Source organism: Canis aureus, chromosome 21 (genome assembly GCF_053574225.1).
Source record: "Canis aureus isolate CA01 chromosome 21, VMU_Caureus_v.1.0, whole genome shotgun sequence".
NCBI classification, from domain to species: domain Eukaryota; kingdom Metazoa; phylum Chordata; class Mammalia; order Carnivora; family Canidae; genus Canis; species Canis aureus.
In genome coordinates, this window is record NC_135631.1 from 38,473,386 (window position 1) to 38,494,020 (window position 20,635).

Sequence of the window (20,635 nt, forward strand, 5' to 3'; positions counted from 1 at the left end):
GCATGCAACCCTTGATCTCAAGGTTGTGAGTTCGAGTCCCACTTTGGGTGTAGAAATTACTTAAAAAAATAAATCTTAAAAAAAATAAAAATGAAAAATGTATCCTACTCTACTACCTTGGCTGAAATAGTAATCTGGAAGACCAGGTTTAAATTTATAATTCTCAGACTTAGAGTATTCTCAGCCAGACCCTTTTCTGTATCTATTCCAAGTTTCTTCACCCACCACACCACAAGGGACCATGCTAACATGTCCAAGCTTATGTCCACATCCCTCACTTCCTGCAGTGCTATGTAATCAGCAGCTTTGTCGTCCCTCTGATCTAGGCAGACATGGCACCTTGATCTCACGGACTCCTTGCTCTTTGCAGGAGGAGGAAGATCCTTCCAGGTCTAAGGGCAATCAGTTATCTGTTATAAGTGCTCAGTTATCTTTTTTTCTCTCCTGTGTAATCAGCCATCATGTTTCAACTAGATCAATACTTATAACATTGAACTAGGAGAGAATTCCCATCACTATCACCCATTCCTGTTGACTTAATCTACTACACTGGCCTTTTTTGTCATCCCATTATATCCTTGTTTTCTCAGATCTGCTCTCCATTCCACCCAGAATGCTCTTTTCTTTTTTTCTTTTCAGAATGCTCTTTTCAAACCCTAAATTTGGTCATATCATTTTCCTTGCTTCAGACCAGCCAATGGCTTCCATTGCTCTTAGGATAAAGAACACATCCTTAATATGACCTATATGACCCGTCATGAACTAGTCCCTTCTTCATCTATACCGAGGTGAAAGCTCTTTAGTGTCTAGATTGCACCATGCTATCTTTCAACATAAAAGTATTGCATATGTTGTTTCCACTGCCTGGAATGCTTTTCTTTTTACCTGATGCTTATATGATAGTTGGATAATGAGCATAATGGAGGCAGATATCATGAATACCTCCTATGTTTCTAACCTGAATGACTCTAGAAACAATGGTACAGTTCACCACGCTAAGAAATGTTGGAAGAGTGACAGGTTTGGGCTACTCCTTGACCTTGATCTGTTGAACATGAGATGCCTGTGAGAAATCACATACTTTAGATCTCAGCTCAAGCCAAGTCTCACTTGTTTAGAAAAGCCTACCTCTTCTTCCCTATCAGGACAAGATTCCTACCTTGTCTGTGCCTGTTCTTTTTATTCCCATTTCTTTCGTTTTTGGTTGTTGTTGTCAACTCCCTGGTAATCCCTTCCATCCGTTTTCATTCCCTCCAAAACAACAGCTCTCTTGAAAACATACTACCGTATATCCTGCTTCTCCATCTTGTTTGAAACTCTGAGGATACAGTCTGTACAGTTGAAAGTTGTTCCTTCTCTGTGAGCTGGGGATCACTTCCCCAGTTCTACATCACAGAATTTCAGGTTATTATTACTCTTTCACTATCATGCCAAAAGCTCTCCCTTCTATCAGATTTTTGTAGTTTGGCTGTACCATCCTTCATTGACTTCCTGGTCCTTTTGCCACACTTAATGAAGACTTTACTACTTTGCTCATGTTCATCGCCCCTACCCTTCAGCCAACATTTTAACTGACCTCAGTGTCCATGCTAATAAGCCATCCAATATTCTAGACACAAGCCATTCTTGATGTGTAACCCCAGCATTCCTGCCTTTCTCACTCTTCTACAGCTTCCCTCTCTTTCATCTATTCTGAACCACCTTTAATTGCCAAGAGAGTTGCACTCCGTGTGCATTTGTACATTGTTTCCTCTACCTGGAATATAATACTAAAGGTCTACTTACCCTTCAAGGTTTAGTTCAAAGATCTCCCTTGTGCAGTGTTTCCTGAATTGCCAATTAGATTTGGTCATGCCTTGATGCCATCGTCATTCTGTGTAGGATCATTTAACACATTGGTCTCTGCTTCTAGCCTGTGAGCCTCTAAGGCAAAAATACTGCAGTATTTATATTTGTGTGCATAGTATCTGAGATACGGTCAGTGCTCAATAAATGTATGTTGAAAAGAAGTATATAAAAGTGCAGGTTTGTGATCTTTATGCTAAGATGGGGATCTGGGGTTACAAACTTGAATGCCAAATAGTCTTGGTAGTTTAAACAATAATAAAAAATAAAGCAGGATGAATGTAATGGAATAGGAAGTGGTGAGGACTGTGGAAAACTGGGAATACATGCTTTATCTCAAGGAACATTTGTTTCTAGTCTCTAGCTGATTATTCCCATATGGAAATGAAGTGGGCCTACCTGCCCACTAGATTTTTTTTTTTAATGTGAGATCTCCTAAGAGGCTGTGTAAGCCAAACAAAATATATCTGTGAGTCATGTAACCCAGTCTGACTTCAGAGCTAGAAAAGAATAGCTTAGTTCGGATCAGGTACCTTTTGAGAGTTTTGTTTGTTTATTAATCCACAACCCTCCCTTTGTCAATTGCTGGCATGGATGCTAAGCAAATAAAAATGGGCCTTGAATAGCATAAATGTCAACTGCATGATCCACTTATATGCAGATTTTTTTCAACAAATACAGTACAATACTATAAATGTATTTTCTCTGTATTATGATTTTCTTAATAATGTTTTTTTCTATCTTAATTATAAGGATAAAATATATAGGGGTGCCTGGGTTAAGCGGCTGCCTTTGGCCCAAATCAGGATCCCAGGGACCTGGGGTCAAGCCCCATCAGGCTCCCTGCTCCCTCTCCCTCTGCCTGCTGTTCCCCTTGCTTGTGTGCACACATGCTCTCTCTCTCTCAAATAAAATCCTTAAAGGGATCCCTGGGTGGCGCAGCGGTTTGGCGCCTGCCTTTGGCCCAGGGCGCGATCCTGGAGACCCGGGATCGAATCCCATGTCGGGCTCCCGGTGCATGGAGCCTGCTTCTCCCTCTGCCTGTGTCTCTGCCTCTCTCTCTCTTTCTCTCTCTGTGTGACTATCATAAATAAAAAAATAAAAAAAAATACGATATATAACACATACAACATACAAAATATGTGCTAATTGTTAATGTTAAGGCTTCCGGTCAATGGTAGGCTCTTAGTAGTTAAGTTTTGAGGGAATCAAAGGTTGTGTGCAGATTTTTGACTACACATAGCACCCTAACCCATGCATCGTTCAGGGGTCAACTTATGCTCAGATTTTATCCATAATAAATGGTCATTACCAGTGCTTAGAACTGCCCTCTGCACGTCTTGGAATCTGCTTTCTCTATACATGATGCCCTCCAATATTCCTGAGCTAAACTACATTTTTACTCTGCAGGTGTACTATCTTCTGACCTTGTCCAGGTTCCTGACATCCTTGGATAATAAGGATCCTTCGCTTTATAAAACCCTATATTAACCTTAAAGACATCTCTTTTACCCATCTGGCTTGGACATCTCAAAGTCCTGCCTCTACCACATTGACCTGTTCATCTTTATGTGTCTTTCTGACTTGACCTATCACTTGTAAAGGGTGGTTCCGTGCTTTAGGAAAGCCTGACCTTTTCAACTACCATGTTGTTAGTTCTAATTTAGTCCACATCTAGTACAGGGCCAACAAACTTGTTTTTAAAGAGTCAGGTAGGGATGCCTGGGTGGCTCAGTGGTTAAGCGTCCACCTTTGGCTCAGGTCCTGATCCCGAGGTCCTGGGATCGAGTCGTGCATCAGGCTCCACAGGGAGCCTGCTTCTCCCTCTGCCTGTGTCTCTGCCTTTCTCTGTGTGTCTCTCATGAATAAATAAATAAAATCTTTAAAAAATAAATAAACAGAATCAGGTAATAAATATTTTAGGCTTTGCAGACCACATGGTCGTCTTTTTTTTTTTTTTTTAAAAAGATTTTATTTATTTATTCATGAGACACACACACACACAGAGACAGAGAGAGAGAGAGGCAGAGACAGGCAGAGGGAGAAGCAGGCTCCATGCGGGGAGCCTGACGTGGGACTCCATCCCCGGGCTCCAGGATCACACCCAGGCTGAAGGTGACGCTAAACCGCAGAGCCACCGGGGCTGCCCCCACAAGGTCTTCTTAACAACTATTGCTTATTGCACAAAAGCAACCATAGACAGCATGTAAACAAATATACAATTGTGTTCCAGCAAAACTTTATAAAATTAGGAAGTGGGCTAGATTTGACCTACAAAACATAGTTTACTGACTCTTGCTGTAGGATTTTGATTTCTACCTTAATACCATGCCACACTCCTCTTTGCTCATGCTGTCTCAGCCACACTAGCTTTCTCTCTGTTCCTTGATCATGCCTATTCCTCTCTGAGATCCTTTGCCCAGGCTGTTTCCCCTGCCTGGAGTGCTTCCTCCTCCCAACCTCAACTCTCTCTTCTTGCAGATGTCATAAAGGCCTTCCTTAGTCATTCAAATTAGGTGGCTCTCTTTTCATTACTCTCTTTCTTCCAGAGCACCTCTCACTGCTTGTAATTACTTTAAAGTTATTTATTTACTTTTTATCATTTGTCTCCCTCAGTAAATAGTAAGCTTCATAAGGACAAAGATAATATATTTTTTTTCCGCTCTTATTCACCTATGTATCTGTGGAATCTAGCAAAATGCCTTGTGTACATTAAACACTCAACAAGTGTTTATTGGTTGTATCAGTATAGACAAATCAGTCAGCGACTCATCCTGTATTATAATTTGCCAAGGTAATTGTTTTCACCAGAAACTGTTAGAATAGTTCTATAGTAGTCCAAAGGTATATCCACCAAAAAAGTCAAAAGTTTAGCTTTCTGATGAATCAAGTTATGACTATTTGTGGGTTTCAGTCATAGTTACTATTTCTTAATGTATTTGTACATTGATACATTGAAAATTTGTACAACTAGGGGCCTGCCTGGCCCAGTTGTTGAGCATGGTTGTGAGTTCATGCCCCACATTGGGTGTAGAGCCTACTTAAACAAACAAATTTTAATTAAAAAAGAAAAGTCATACAATGAGAATGCCATTCTATAACTTTTTTCTAAAGGTACAGAATAGCTCCAGCTGCAGATCTGAATAGGTAAAACAACACCAAGTTTATAGCCTGAGATTTTATGTGGGTATTATGCCTCCTATAAGGGTGGTCAGGGCTATAAGAAAAACACTGATAGGGATCCCTGGGTGGCGCAGCGGTTTGGCGCCTGCTTTTGGCCCAGGGCGCGATCCTGGAGACCCGGGATCGAATCCCACGTCGGGCTCCCAGTGCACGGAGCCTGCTTCTCCCTCTGCCTATCTCTCTCTCTCTCTCTGTGACTATCATAAAAAAAAAAAAAAAAAAAGAAAAACACTGATAAAATCCTGTCCTTTAGGAAGAAAGGTCTGTTTGGGTAATAGATGAAGTAGTTCCTGGCGTAAGAGGGTCAATTTGATTCTTTGATAGCTCTCTTCACAACCCTGGAGTTAAGCAACTCTGAATAAATTTCAAAAAGAACTCTTAAATAGAACAAAATATAGTCTAAAGGTAGTCTCTATTCATCTGAAAACCTTCTGTTATACTATTGGAGTAAAAAGCCTTTAGATCAACATTGCATCCATCTAACCTGTTGAAAGAAGTATTGGAATTAACTCCAGAAAAGGAAACTAACGAAGCTGCATGATACTATATTAATGTCCTCTCTATTGGCAAATTAGATTTCTATCAAGTTTGAAGTCTATGTATACATATGTGGCAAGAACCCACTGAACCATAGATTGATCAACAATTTCTCTGGCATACCAACACTGGGCTCTGTAATGATTATGTAAATCCTTTCCCTCACTCTGATTACAATCTTTAAATATGAGAAGTAGAAAAGAACTTATTTGAGATCCCAGTGTTGAAACTTATGTTGTAAATATAACATATGGAAATAATTAAAATAATTATGGTTAAAAAAACGACACTCAATTTTATTGGAGTTACAGAATTAAAGCACCTAGGTAGCATTTGGTTAGCCATATAATATCCAATATAAGATTTAAAAAAATAAATAAAGAAAGAATGGAAGCGCCTGGCTGCCTCAGTTGGTAGAACATATGACTCTTGGAGTTGTAAGTTCTAGCCTTGGTTGGGTATAGAAATTACTTAAAAATAAAATCTTTTAAAAATAAATAAAGATTAAAAAAATAAAGGATGGGTGTGGGGATACTGGGAGAGGATTATCTGTTAAAGTCAACTGTCACTATCAGTTCAATTGGATGTCTCAAAAACATTTCAGATCTATCATCCAGTTCCTTCTCACAGTATTTTACAGGTTCCTCCTCTTCTTCTCAAGCATTATTAAGTGGGGAAGCCCTCAAATTTCAATTCAAGGGCCCTTCCCCCGCATGCACATTATTCTTTATTCTGGACAATCTCAAACATGCATTAACTTCCATAAATTGGTTTTATAGTAACAGCTCCCAATGGACATCTCTAAAGCTGACTGGTGCTCTGTGTTTGTGACCTGACCTTCCACATCTTCCACATACATGTCAGAAACACCTCAAACTCAACGCATCTGGGGCAGAGATTGGCTACTACATGTTTACCTCCTTCTTTTTTACCACCGAATCTTTTTGTATTTTTTTAAGATTTTATTTACTTATTCATCAGAGAGAGAGAGAGAGGCAGAGACACAGGCAGAGAGAGAAGCAGGCTCCATGCAGGGAGCCCGATGGGGGACTCAATCCCAGGTCTCCAGGATCATGCCCTGAGCCAAAAGCAGATGCTCAACCACTGATCCACCCAGGTGTCCCCTGACCTGAATCTTTATTTCATTTGGTTTGCCATGTACCTAGCTTAAATATTAAAAAAAAAAAAAAAAAAAAAAAATAGCCTACCCAACCTCCCTTACTCTTGGAGAGGGCAGTGATATGGTTGGAAATCTTTGGATGAGGTTTTTAGGAAGTTCTTTTAGGGGTGGGAAGAAGCACTTAGCCTATTTAACGTTCTGCCTTTCTCTCCTGCCTGGAACTTGGATAAGGGAAAAAAAGAAAGGGCAGGAACTGACCAAGACAAAGCCTTCAGCCTAATGTATATAAATATTTTATCCTTAAATATTTATATTTAAATTTTATTTTATATTTAATATATTATAAAAAACATATATAAGTATTTTTTATTCAATGTTTTTAGGTGAGTTGAATTCTCACCTCTTTTTGAATTCTCACCTCTTAACCAGTAATATCGTTTTCCAACAAATATGAGCCAACTACTTGCTCAACCTCAATCTTCTTTGTAGTTTGAGTATGTACTTAAGTTCAGCAGAAGGAGAGCAAAGAAGGGGAAAGTAAAGTTGAAAATTGAAGTGAGGGAGTGGCCCGCAGTTTAGAGGCTTCATTGAAGAGTCAGGTGGAACCACAAAGCAGGAAGAAAAGTATAAAGAGTAAAAGGGGCCAAATAGAGTAAATAGAAACCATCCATAAATGTCTCTTTTGGAGTTAATTTTGCTGCCAGAACATTTATATAGAAGGTACATATCAGGTCATTTTAGAAAGGGCTGGAAAGTCTATAAAATGTATGACAGGAGCCTTATTCAATGTTGTAAAGCTCTAAAAGAAAAGCATGTTTTGTTGTTCTTCTCAGTTCTCTGGGAAGAAGGAACTATTTTCACTAGTAACTTGTGGGTAGAGGGTAAAGTATATTATAAACTTGAAACCTAGGTGTGATAAGAGGTAAAAAGAAAAAATGATAAACTCATAGAATGTCTGGATTGAAAACCCAACCCTGTACCCAATTTGTGAATTTTCTTTGCCACATCTCCTTTCCTGTCTTCTTGAAGACAGGTACACTTCGTACACTTCGCCTCCAGAGTAACTATTCTCTGCTTCATAGTTGCAGCCACACTATCAGACCATCACTGTGGGTAGAAGTATCCTATCTCAGTAGAGTGCCTCGTATAAGCCTCATTTTTGTGGACATTTCACTTAATCCTATGCTTTGAAAAATTTTCCAAGGCACTTTCAAAACTGAACTGGAATTCCACATTCATTCTGACGCTAAAAAAAAATTTTTTTTTAAGATTTTTTTTATTTATTCATGAAAGACACAGAGAGAGGCAGAGACACAGGCAGAGGGAGAAACAGGCTCCATACAGGGAGCTCGAAGCAGGACTCGATCCCAGGACTCCAGGATCACGCCCTGAGCCGAAGGCAAACGCTCAATCGCTGAGTCACCCAGGCATCCCCATTCTGACTCTAAACCAATTTTCTTTCCAATATGTCCTATCTTGCAAAGGGAAGCAGAAGTCTAAAGCATCAAAATTTTAAATTTAAACATTTACTAGGCCTTTTGAGAGGTTTCAGTCAATTAAGTTGCTCTATTCAGAAAACATGCATTCAAAAAAGATGCAGTGCTTCTTAGGCACTGGTGCTTTATCTCATATGAAAGAATAGGCCAGGATTACTTCCGGGGAAGGCGTGAGAGTGGGAGAGAGTAGGGAAGACCAACAGACCTATAGAAACAAACAGTGGCCTCAGCTTCTAGAGACACTTTACATAATTTAGTTGCTCCAAGAAGCTCTGGGTAACCTAAACGTCCTGAGGTAGGTCTAGCAGATTCCAAGGGGTGACGGGAATGACCCACAGTTAGAAGAACATAGTTTTGTGCAAATACTGCATGTAGAGCCAGGAATTTACAAAGGCATGACTGTCACAGAGTTATCATTTTATTTTTTTAGTTTCACAGATTTTACTTTGAAAAGCTTTTCTGTATATTTATTTACAAGGCCATGAAATACATGAATCTTGCCTTAGATTTAGGTGCTGGCTCTTCCTGAATAAGTACTTTTATATCTTTGATTGAAAAATATCTGTAACATTAAACAGCTAAAGAACCATCAAATAAATAACCACTTTTTAAGTTAACTTTTAAATCTAAACAAAAAGAACAGGAATTACAACGTGAGTACATTAAAATCTACTCACGTTGTAATTCCTGTTCTTTTTGTTTTTGTTAAGATTATATTTTTAAGTAATCTCCACACCCAACATGGGGCTGGAACTCACAACCCTGAGATCACAAGTCGCAAGCTCCACGAACAGAGCCAGCCAGGTGCCCCTGTAATTCCTATTCTTAGGATATTAATCCTGGTCTTTTCCCTATACTGAATTTTAATACGTGAAAAATACTAAGTTCTGTATTATTGTCATTTGGGAAAGAGGACAGGAAAAGAAGGTACAGATCTAGTACCTGGAAACCTTGAACACCAAGGCATGAAACCTGGGATCAGAGTTTGCCATAACCAGCCTTGCAACATAGATGCACAAGTCCAAGTGCCAAAGTTATTGTAACTTGTGGAGTTTGCCTTGAAGCCTTAGTCTTGCCAGCGGAGTTCACAAATACTAGCAGTGTCCCTTGCTCATCACCTTGAGCTCGGTCAGAAGTGGGAAGAATATGGACGTGCAGTCTTTTCAACTTCTTCACAGTGAACTGTCAGTACGTAGGCACAGGTGTTGGAGTCACACAAGTTCTAGAAACCAGGGGAAGTGCTTCAGTGATTATCGTAGGAAAATACGCCTACCTTAAGGCAGAACCAATATAAATGACAGGTACATAGTCATACTGTACTTATAAATGAATAAATAACTTATTTGGGATTCAGTACTAATTCTGATACTCCAGGTAGAGGCATTAAACAGAAAAAGACAAATTTATTTGTGGCAAATGACACAGACTTTTTTTGAAGATGTGAAGGACATTATTTTTATTTCTATTGGCATACTAATAATGTCTATTATCACTCTATAACTAGTTGAAAATATAAACCCTATTTATATCACCACACATTGCCTCTTCTGCCCCTCAGAATAATCTCTCATGTTTATGATATGTTTAGTAATTTAAAAAATTTTTTTTGCTAATCAGTGATGTTATTATTTTCTACAGTTTCTTTATTCCTTGGTATAGTACTATCAGTTTATCTTCAAGTAATTATTATTCTGCTTTTTCTTATTTTCCATGTACATTGTGTTTAGTTAGCAGATGCTTATTTTTTTAAGTTTTTATTTATTTAAGTAATCTCTGTACCCAACAAGGTGCTCAAACTCATATCCCCAAGATTGAGTCACCAGGCACCTCAAGTTAGCAAATACTTATTAAGCATGGTCCCAGGCAGTAGGTTGAGTCTCCGACTATTGCAGTAGACAGGGCAGACCTGTCCCTGTCCTCCTCATGGAGCAGACCTTACTTTCTAGTCACAAGATATGTTTCCAATAAGCCTTTCATTGGTGCCTCATTATTCAACACTATCGTCTCATTTCTTACTCACTTATTCAGTACTGTTGTACTGAATATAGGTATGTACCCAGCACAGCATGACGGTATAATTAAGAATATAGACATAACAGGGGTGCCTGGGTGGCTCAGTCAGTTAAGTCTCAGACTCGTGACTTCGCTCAGATCATCATCTCAGGGTCATGAGATCGGAGCCACACATGGGGCGCTGGGCTCAGCACAGAGTTTATTTGTCCCACTCCCTCTTTTCCCTCTGCACCTCCTACCACTCACCTTCTTTCTGTCTCTATCTCTCAAATTTAAAAAAAGAAAAAGAAAAAGAACTAACATAAATTCTAGCATTGTGGTTAAAATAATGTGGCAGTACCATGAACGATGTATATTGAAGATAGAAAAGGTAAATCAACAGCTTTAGCTGGAAAAGCAAGCAAAAGCGTCCTGGAGAAGATAATATTCAAGCTGAATTAAAGATTAGTAGGCAAAGAAGGTAGAAGAAGGACTTTTGAGGCTAAGGAAAGAACATTTGGAAAAACATAAGGAATGATGTGTTCGATGTAATACTCTCTATAAGAAGTTCATCAAAGTTCAAGTATAAAGGACATGAAGTATCTAAAAGGAGAGGAGTCTCTCAAACGGGCTAGAGCCAGATTGTGAAAGGTGTTGCTTGCGACTGCCTTGGCATGCTAAGGAGTCAGTGAACACGTCTTACTAACTTGAGGGCTTTAATGAGGAAGAGTGAAAAATGTTCATGTAACCATGTTTCACTTCCTGCTAATTGCTCAGGGTTTCGCCAGGTACTGCTTCCTGACTTTAGCTGAATAGTTCTGCTTGCCATACAGAACTCCTTTGCCTTTTGACTATTTTGCCTAAACACCATTTCAGTTATCACAGCTTTTTAACATTATTATTCATTTTAGAGAGAGGGATGGAGAGGGGCAGCAGGAGAGGGAGTGAGAGAATCCCAAGCGGACTCCACATCCAGCTTGGAGCCCAAGGCAGGGCTGATCGCACTACCCCCAGATCATGACCTGAGCAGAAACCAAGAATCGGATGCTTCACCGACTGAGCCACCCAGGTCCCCCTCACAGCATTTTTGCAAACCAAATAATAATGAAAACTTGAAATTCTGAAAGTAGATTTATTTTTGCTCTTACTAAAAAATTGTTGGAATTGAAAATTTCATTCACTTTGCACAACTGATATCTTCATTTAGCTGTCTTATTTCTATTCCCACTTACGATTACTCACTTTTTAAATTTGAAAGCATACAAATACTTTGAGAGTAAAATCATTAAATACTTTGATGTTGGTTATAAAACAGTATTTAGGTAGCTTTTTCTCTATTTTTAAAAAATGTTTATTTTGAAAGGATATTTGCCACAGAGCCAGGTGGCAAGCAGGGAAAAATGATTTAAAATGCTATTAAACTAAATAAAGCCAATGAAATTTAAACCAATGGTTATTCTTAAAGGAGAGATCAAGTCAATACTTACCCCATTCTTGAAAAGGAAAATCGGAAAGTAGACTGTGGTGTTAAAGTTAGCCTTTCCTTAATTTCAAGAAGCATATATTAAGCACTTACTTTGTGCCAAACTCCATTTTAGTTACTGGAAACATAAAAATGAATAAAACAGGGGATCCCTGGGTGGCTCAGCGGTTTGGCGCCTGCCTTTGACCCAGGGTGTGATCCTGGAGTCAAGTCGGGATCAAGTCCCACGTCGGGCTCCCTGCATGGAGCCTGCTTCTCCCTCTGCCTGTGTCTCTGCCTCTCTCTCTCTCTCTCTCTCTCTCTCTCTCTGTCTATCATAAATAAATAAATAAATAAATAAATAAATAAATAAATAAATAAATAAATAAATAAATCTATCTTTAAAAAGAATGAATAAAACACAATTCCTGCTCTCAGTAGACATGTTGTCTAGTGAAATGTTAAGTTGAACCACATGAAATTGCTTTGGTTTTTTCAGCAGGTCAAAAATGATCAAATGCAAATTTAGCCTAACATGTATATGTGAACAGAGATTTGCCATGCTAGAGGTAGGAACGAGGTACTCCATGCACCGAGAAAGTGCTTCGTGCTGCCTAGAGCACTCAGTGAAAGCTTCCCAAAAGAGATGACATTAGAACTGAGTTTCAGAAAATGATTGGTAGTTGACTGTGTGTTTACAGGAAGCAAAGAGAATGAGGGCATTCCAGAAATAGGAAACAGCATGTGCAGAGTCGTTGAACTGAGAATGAGACTTGCACATGTGGGAAACTGCAAATAGTTCAGACTGGTTGGAATGCCAGATATGTTGGGGGTGACAGGAGACAAGCAGGTGAAGTGAACAGAGGGCAGAGGGTCAGGTGTGTTGAGCCAAAGAGCTTGATTTTATCCTTGAGATTGGTGAGATGTGTGCAATCCAGAGAGTATGCAAGGCAATCTGTCACGGTTCAGAAAGAAAATATTACCACTTATATATTTACCTTTGCCTTATCTTTTTAACATTTCTAATTAAATAGGGGTTATAATAAATGTAATTCCTAATGCAGTAGTGGATGTAAATAACTTACGAGTAAATAAATATGCACATATTGTGGTGTGTTACAGATTGAGTTGTGTCCTCCCAAAATTCATGTTGAAGTCCTAACCCTAGTATCTCAGAATATGACTTTATTTGGAAATAGGGTCATTGCAGTTATAATTAGTTAAGATGATATCACACCAGAGTAGTGTGGACCCCTAATCCAATATAACTGGTGTTCTTATAAAATAGAGCAACCCACATGAAGATGAAGGCAGAGATTGCGCTGGTGTTTCTATAAGCCAAGGAAGTCCAAGATGGCCAGCATATCCTCAGAAGCTATGGGAAGAAGATCTTTCCCTCACAGCCATCAGAAGGAACCATTCGTGCTGATACCACAATCATGGATTCTAGCCTCCAAAACTGTGAGATGATTTTCTGTTGTTTAAGCCATCCAGTTTGTGGTACTTTGTTCTGGCGGCCTTCGAAAACTAATATGTGGTGCGTGGTCAAAAAGTTTCTAGACCCCAGTTAGACAATGAAAGCCATTGAAGAGTTGGTTTATGTTTAAGAGTCCAAACTCTTTATGTCCTCTCTTTAGTCTCTGTATTTAATAATTAATTTTAACTTGAAGAGATTGCTTAGTTTCTCAGTACTTACTCTATTTCTTAAAGCCATATAGGTGGAAAACAATCTGTTCACATTTGTGTTTGGTATAGTTTATGTTAGAGGAAGAAGGATTAGGAAATACTTGACCTTCAGTTCAAAACTAAAGTTTTGAGTGGTGATATGCAACAGTTTTTGGGGAAAAAAATTATGTTTAAAAACCCTATTAGGCAGAAAGGGAGCCAAAATCAAAAATAGGGTCCTACCAACAGAACTCATAGCTTTGAAAAGTCTGATGGTATATCATTCAGTGCAGGGAGAACTGTAGGCAACTCACGTATTATACTGGCTGTATAATCTTCAAGTGCTAAAGGCAACCGATCCTTTTTATACAAGTTCTACATTAGTCATGTGCCTGAGGTTCCCAAACAGTATGATTGAGAGAGTTTTCAAGGCCAGAGGTAACACCTAAAAGTCAAATGTATGTCTTTGGAAACACAGATAACCCTATGTGTGGGTCTGCAAAATCCTGAAGTCAGCAATACATTGATTACTATGTTACTTAATATTGTAACTAATATATTACTATAAAATCCAGGTCAATAATATATTAATAAATAACCGTGTTTATCACAACATATTTACATATTAATATAATTAACATAGATATAAATATTTTTGTAATTTTTTTGTTATTTTAGGTCTTTGTGGGCCATGGAATATTTGATCATTTCTGGTCTTATTTATGCAACTCAGCTAAAGCATTTTGAAGTTCTACAACTTTTCTGAAAACTCAAATGTATTTGTAATAGCTCTGTCATCTTTTAAACAAATTGTTTTTAGGCTTTTTAAAGTAATAGAACCCTTTCTTCAAATAAATTTCTATGTGGAAGCCCAGTATGCTATAACTGCATTAGTAGTTTACCCATCATAGAGGACTGGCCATTTGTAAAAACACACCCTCAGAAGCTATGGGAGGGTATGTTTAAATCTTTTTTCTTATATCTAGTCTGGAAGTCCAGTACTTTGTGGATATATTTTCAATATTCACTGTAATTTGGTAGCAAAATGAAAAGGTATTTATATAGAAGAGGATAATAAATATGCTACTCACCCATGATCATAGAGCTTGTGGTTGTCATAGCGTTCCAGTAGGGGAACTACATTTATAAGGATCCATCCACCATCTCTCATTTGGTCCTCTTTGAAACCAACAGAGCAATCCGTGACCTACAGCTACTTGGTCCAGAGTATAATGTCTACTGTCCCATAGAAACACATTTCTCATAAGGGACTTCCCTTTTCAGCTTCCACAACTGTCAACAGTGTGTTTTTTACTCTCTCCACTTTAACTACACTTTTGCCACCTTTGGACTCTGATAGACTCAAAAACCTGTTTGTCCAGTTCAGTACATCGTTTGTTTTTTTTTCCCCCCTCATTCATCACTTATAATCATTTATTGCTGTAGGCTGATAAGTATTGGGAACTGTATATACTTTTTATATGTTTAGATTGTTACAAAAGCTAGCATCATATGGAGAAGTTGGGGATAGCAGTCAAGTCTTTCAAATTAGAGTTTTCGCCTTCATGGTATTTATCAAATGGCTCATTTTTTAAGAACAAAATAGGCCAGGTAGCCAGTCTGACTGCCAGTAAATTACAAATAAGATGTTTAATACCTTTTTCTAAAATGTACGTGTAAACGGGTAGAAATAACAGGCCATAATTTGGTAATCAGTGAATCTTTCCAATAAAAATAATACCTAGAGTCTTTATTCTTTTTTTGTTGTTATTGAATTATAATCAACATACAATGTTATTAGTTTCAGGTGTACAGTGTAATTTAACAATTTTATACACTACTACCCAGAATCCAATGATTTTTTTAGTCCCTACTGTGTGGTCATTATGCTAAGTTTTAAGTATATAGTGGCAGGCTAAATGAACATGATCCTGGCTTCATAGCATGGTTATATTACAAACACAGACATACACTATATATATATATATTTTTATATAGTTAAAAAACAAAATATAAAAATAAAATACAGAAGTATAATACTCTGATAAAAGTTATGAAGGAAATAAACAGTTCTTCAGTGAGAGTAGAAGAAGCTGCTTTAAATAGAACAGTCAGAAAAGGAATGAGAAATGAGTAGAAAGCATTCTAGGTAGAAAATAGCTTGTGCAAAGGCCCTGAGGCCCAGTAAAGTACTGGGCTTATCAAGGAATGAGACCTTAAGTTCCCTGAGGAAAAGATTTTTTCTTTTGTCTAGAACAATGTGTGTTATGTAAGAATCACTATAGAAATATTCGTGTACACTGAATGAATATCTATATACCTTTAGATATATATAGTGATTTACTGAGTACAAGTTGAGGTTGAAGAAGTAGGCAAGGACCAGACCATGCCAAGCCCTGTTAAAAATTGGAATCAAATTTACATTTTATAAAGATCACCACAACTGTGTGAGAAATTATTTGGTAGAAGAAGGAAAACCCAAAACTGGAGAAAGAGAAACCCAGGTTCGTGATATAGTGGAGGCAGAGACAGGTGGACCAAAGAAATCAGTAAATAACTAAATGTTAGAGCCAAGGCCAATGGGTATAACTTCCTGCCCACTTCACCTCTTCAGCAGCTTCGCAAAGTGATTGTATCCAATATATATCTTTGTACCCCCTAGAACTCCCACAGCCCTTGGACCTCCAGACCAAGCCAGGAAAAAAATTAACCTTTGGATAAGAATTTAATCAAGCCCTTGAAGAAAGTAATTTCAGTTTCTCCTGAGTCTTTGTATAACTGAGGGAGTGACCATCTTAAAGGAAGTCACAAGGAAGATCAGGAATGTAGATTACCCTACATAACTGACTTGGTTTATGCCCAATGAGTATTTCTTTTGAAGAGATTTTACCACACATACAGAAGCAAAAGCAAGGGAAAATCATTTTTTAAAATATTGCTAGGCTAAATCAAACGATGATACTACACTAATGATTGTTCTTAAAGAAGGCTTGCCCCTCTCATACCTCCTTGGGCAGTGTTGCAAGGAAATAGTTCTTTGCTAGACACACTATCGGTCATTCTGGGCCGTGACCAGCAGAATTGAGCCTGGGGACTGGCAGAGAAGTGTCTGGGATGCTGAGGAGCAGTTGCTTAGTGGGCAACTTAGAGGGACACTAAGACAAAGTCTGCTGGCGTGCCTGGTTTGCTCAGATGGTAGAGCATGCAGCTCTTGATCTCAAGATCTCATTAGTTTAAGTCCCACATTGGGTGTGGAGCCTACTCAATTAAAAAGTAAAAATAAGGGGCACCTAGGTGATAGAATTGGTTAAGCGGCAGCCTCTTGGTTTTGGCTCAGGTCATGCTCTCAGGGTCATGAGATTGAGCCCTGGGTCTGGTTCCATGATCAGTATGGAGTCTGCTTTAGATTCTCTCTCGGGCACCTGGGTGTCTCAATCCTTGAGTCTCTGCCTTTGGCTCAGGTCGTGATCCCTCAGGATCCTGGAATCGAGTTCCGCATCAGGCTCCCCAGAGGGAGCCTTTTTCTCCCTCCGTCTCTGCCTCTATCTCTCATAATAAATAAAAGTTTCTCTCTCCACCACACACTTCTCTCCCTCTAATATAAATAAATAAATAAATCTTGAATAAAATAAAAAGACGAAGTCCCTTTTCCTCCAACATACACTAAAAATAGCATTCACTGGGGCTGTGAGGCTGACAGTTGTTTTATAACACTGATGAGCACATAGGCTCTCAGTGAATCAGGATTTGCTGCCTCACAACGTAGCCTGTCCTACTTTTGCATCGCCCTAGTCATTAGACGGTTATTTCTTTTGCTGAGTCAAGTACTTCCCCCCCGCCCCGCCCAATTCCTACCTGTTATATATAATTTTACTCTCTAGAACCTCTGTAAATCAGACTAATCCCTTTTGTTGGAATTTTAAGATTTAATTTATTTTGGAACAGCCGGCTGGGCTGCCTTTAATCTTTTAATCTGTTGCAAGAGAAAATAAAGCCGAGGCAGGAGTTAAACTTTTAAGATGCAGAGGACAAAGCGCCCCATGTGAAGGCAAGTTTTGTCTTAAGATTTGCCAAAGATTTGCCAGTCAGGGGCAGCCTGGGGGGCTCAGCAGTTTAGCGCCGCCTTTGGCCCAGGGCGTGATCCTGGAGACACCGGATCGAGTCCCACGTCGGGCTCCCTGCGTGGAGCCTGCTTCTCCCTCTGCCTGTGTCTCTGCCTCTCTCTCTCTCTCATGAATAAATAAATAAAATCTTAAAAAAAAAAAAAAAAAAAGATTTGCCAGTCACTGCAGCCTTTGCCTCTAGGCACCTGCACCAGTGCTGTGATGCTCTCCTAGGTCTTAAGGGAGCCCCAGGTTCCACGTGGCAGGCCGCTGCTGGAATAGCAATAATAATAGACAAAAAAAAAATATTAAAAAACATATCATCATTTTCTTTTCTTCCCCGTCTCCATTCCCTGTACAGCACTGGTAGAAAGTTTTCTAGCTCCTCCCTGTGCGTGCTGGGATACCGGGCCCCTCCGGCCTTGACCTTGGAAGGACCCAGTGCCCCCCAGGGCTGCATCCTCCTGGGTTCCGCGGGGGGTGTGGCTGTCCCCTGGCTGCATCCGCCCTCAGCGTATTCAGTACTGCTCTTCTCCTGCCCTCTTTCTTCAGGAGCTAGTCCTCTCGTCCAGAAATGTGACCTCTTTGCCGTACTCTCCGGGTTGTAGTTTTACACCGTTTTTTTAAAAATTCCTTTAAGGGCCCCTGGGTGGTGCAGATTAAGTGTCTGACTCTTGGTTTCAGCTCAAGTCATGATCCCAGGGTCGTAGGATGGAGACAGGCCTTGGGCTCTGCACTCAGAGGGAGCCTACTTGTCCTTTTCCCTCTGCTCTGTCCCCCCGCCCCCCCCATGCACACATGTGCGCGCGCTCTCTCTCAAATAAATTTTTTTTAAATCTGTAATAAAAATTTAAAATTCTGGGACACCTGCATGGCTCAGCAGTTAAGCACCTGCCTTCGGCCCAGGGTGTGATCCTTGGGTCCCGGGATCCAGTCGCACATCGGGCTCCCTGCATGGAGCCTGCTTCTCCCTCTGCCTGTGTGTCTGCCTCTCTCTCTATGTCTATCGTGAATAAATAAAATCTTAAAAAAATAATAAATTTGGAAAACAGGGAAGAGTGAACATCTATAACTGTACCACACTAACACAAACCCATTCATCCATTTTTTTATACATTTGTGTATTTGTTCAAGGCACTAGATATTGAGTACCTCTTCTGGTAGTCATCACCATGCCTTCTGGGAAAGTTAAGATCTAGCAATGGAATTATGATGAAGAAATAACCATGAAAATGCCACTGTTTTGGTATATTTTTATTGGACCCTAATTTTATCCCGGTTTTTTTTGTTTCAAAAACAAAAACAGTTATACTGTCTATTCCATCTTAGCTGCTTTATTTTACTTTTTAATTTACAGCACAGTGGGAATGACAAGAGAGATGCAAAACTCTTTATTCCATCTTCTTGCCTGTCAGGAATAAGATTGTTATTTTTAACCTGAGTCTGTGGTTCACATAGCAAGCCCTGTTCTTTCTGCCTCACGGAGCCTGTCCTAGCTACACTGTCCGCCCACTTCACCCCTGGGGCATCAGCTGTGGGTAGATGGGTGCCCCTTACAGCCTGTGGCCTTCAGTAAGGGTGCCCGTGGGCTCACTCTTACCAGACTGGAGCCTGGGGCAGAATAGGCATCAGGCTGGGAGGCAGAGCAGCCCTGCTCTAGCTACTTCAGTTCCTTATACTCAGCAAGCGGATGACACAAATGACAGAGGCCTCATGCCTGAAGCTGTAAGACAGTGATCCTATGCATGTTTCCTTATCTCCTGATTCGACTCTCCTTCCTTCCTTCCATCCCTCCCTCCCTTCCTTCCACAGTCTTGTTCTTTTACCTCTTCTCCCAGATTTTCACAAAAGACTGCTAGATTTTTTTTTTCTGAAATGCCACCTCTCCCCATGGAAAAAGTGAAGGCCTAGTTCATTTGATCCTTTGTTGTGTCTTAAAATTTCATAGCCTCAGGTATCCATTTGAGGTCTGTAGCTAAAGCTACAGTGGGCCCTTGCCTAGTTTCAGCTCTTCTTGTAGTTACAATCGTATTTTAATATAACTAAATCACATCCCAGTATTTTTTGTTTTACAAGTTCGTGGTTTTTAGCGTATTCACCTAGTTGTGCAACCATCACCACAGTCTAACTTCATAACATTTTCATCACCCCAGAAAGAAACCACACACCCATTAGCAGTCACTCCTTATTTCCCCCACTCTCCTGCCAGCCCTAGTTAACCATTAATCTACTTTCCATCTCTGTGGATGTCATTCCTGCCGTTCACAAAGGGAGATTGGGGAGTTCTAGTAAGTACAGATGCAGATGGGGAGAAGGGGAGTTCTGGTTTGGAGTGAGCTTCCACTTCTATCTCTGCTTACCCACCATCCCCAAAATTTGAGGTTAAATTTCTTGCACCTTCGAAGATGTTTTTCCAAAGATTTTCATCGGGTCTCCAAAACACAACCATATATAATACGTGTGAACACAAATATATTCCTAGATTTTAATCGTATTCCAGAACTTTAATCTTGAGTCATCCTAGTGCATACACACACATACCTGGCCCTGAATTATATTTCAGAGCCATCTCTTCTGACCAGGCAGTGAAGGGCATCCTGCCTCAAACACTGTCCCCTAATTTCCTGATTCCTAGGTTTTTCAAAGCAGGTGAGATATATAAAATATTTGATAACAGTAAAGAGTGGGAGCCAGTAGAATGAACCATGGGGAAAGACTTGGGCATTACACCCATCTCTCCCATGTGTAGAACCAGAATTGACCGTGGAGAGACAAAGAGAAGGAGTCAGTATGAGAAGACTCTTTCACAGTTGCCTTTTCCAGCTAGAGCATCTCAGCCAACCAAGCATCCCACCCCCCACCCCCCCACCCAGGGGTGGTCCTTTGTGATGTCTAAGCTCCCCGTGGCCACCATTGGCTGTGGTACGTGCCCTGCTGACCAAACAAAGCAGAAAGGTGTGAGCCCTGTTGTCCTGGGAGGGGTATATATGCAGAGGGCAGGACTCCTGAGGTAGACAACTGAGCAGCTGCAACATGGCAAAAGTGGCGGAGAAATCATGGGCGCCACGAACCAGGAACACCAAGCGGTGGAAGAAGAGGAAGAGCCCCTCTCGGTCCAGATCAAGGGGCGCTAAAAAGGTCAGATGATCCTACCCAAGCTTCTCTTCTTCTGCTTCCCCATTTATGTCTCTCCCCCTCCAGCCCATCCCCAGATAATCCTGCCTACGCCTGG

General features: G+C 40.0%; 1 long non-coding RNA gene across 16 annotated transcripts in view; it reads left to right on the plus strand.

Moving 5' to 3' along the window:
- LOC144292914 (uncharacterized) overlaps positions 1 to 20,635 on the plus strand; it is a 121,287-nt gene that overhangs the window by 2,182 nt on the left and 98,470 nt on the right. For 13 of the 16 annotated variants that reach the window (XR_013360315.1, XR_013360318.1, XR_013360314.1 and 10 more), the window contains exon 2: positions 12,924 to 13,096. This is a non-coding gene — a long non-coding RNA (uncharacterized LOC144292914). Of the gene's footprint in view, positions 1 to 12,923; positions 13,097 to 13,978; positions 20,542 to 20,635 lie in introns of all 16 variants that reach the window. The other 3 variants (XR_013360312.1, XR_013360310.1, XR_013360311.1) reach the window with 1 other exon arrangement.